General features: G+C 41.7%; 1 long non-coding RNA gene across 1 annotated transcript in view; it reads right to left on the bottom strand.

The window, feature by feature from the left end:
* LOC102017640 overlaps positions 1 to 1,007 on the bottom strand; it is a 22,295-nt gene extending 21,288 nt beyond the window's left edge. The window contains exon 1 of the long non-coding RNA XR_263146.2: positions 866 to 1,007. This is a non-coding gene — a long non-coding RNA (uncharacterized LOC102017640). The remainder of the gene's footprint in view (positions 1 to 865) is intronic.
* Positions 1,008 to 1,030: the final 23 nt, after the last annotated feature.

Raw genomic sequence — 1,030 nt, 5'->3', positions numbered from 1 at the left:
TTCTTTTTACTCTGCTGGTGATTTATTTTGATGTGCAAAAACTTTTTAATAAAATGAGATCCTAGTTGTTGATTCTTTGAAGTATTTCCCATGCAGTTTGGTTTTTGTTCATGAAATCTCTGCCTACACCTGTTTTTAAGATTTCTACCTACTTTGTCTTCTAGTAAGTTTGGTGTTTCTGTTTAAATATTTAGGTGTTTGATCCATTTTGATTTTAGTTTAGTGCATGGTGATGGACGTGTCTTGTCTTGCCCTGTGAGGCTTTACAGCATCACAGACCAATACAGACTTCAACTGTGACCAGTGGTATGGAGAAGTTCACTTGCTGCGTGCCCACTGCCCCTCCCCAAGCAAGTCACCTAGGCCTGCGACAGACTTATAAGTAAACAGAGAAAGCCAATTGATTGATTTTTAAATCCTGCTCAGAGCTTCTTCCTAGCGGTTTCCATCATATCTGGAGATATGATGCTTTCTGTTTTTGTAACTGCATTTTTTAGGACAGGTGTGTGCATTCAACAATTGCCTGTCCTTGTGGATTGCAAGGCATACCTGTGATGTGTTTAATTTGCCACAGTTGAGAAAAGGATTATATCACAGGCCGATCAGGCTCCCTGATCTGCCAGGATGAGTGGACAGCAAGGGATTAAATAAATGAGACAAGCAATATGAAGTTTGGGGGTCCAGGAAAGTCAGAACTCTCTAGCAACGAAGAGAAAGACTTCTCTGTAATCACCCGTATTTATTGGGTTTTCAAACAAAGGAAAAGGATAGCTGAGTTAAGCAAGAGAAACTGGGAGGACCTTTGGCAATTAGATTAAAGACTTGTTCAAGCAGTAAATTTTGCCAGTTAAGAGAACTGCCTTACCTCTGTTTCGCAGTTATTGCAGTAGGCCAAGAGCCTGCAGCTGTATTCTTGAGAATTCGTGAGCCAGGTGTCCTCAGCTGTGGCTTTTTCTTGCCCTCCAAGGTGTCACCGTCATGGACTGATATAGGTCTCCACGGTAACTGCTGGTATGGGGAGTTACACTTT

The sequence above is a fragment of the Chinchilla lanigera genome, unplaced genomic scaffold (genome assembly GCF_000276665.1).
Source record: "Chinchilla lanigera isolate Chin_1 unplaced genomic scaffold, ChiLan1.0 scaffold00062, whole genome shotgun sequence".
NCBI classification, from domain to species: domain Eukaryota; kingdom Metazoa; phylum Chordata; class Mammalia; order Rodentia; family Chinchillidae; genus Chinchilla; species Chinchilla lanigera.
This window is presented reverse-complemented; position numbering and strand designations above follow the sequence as displayed.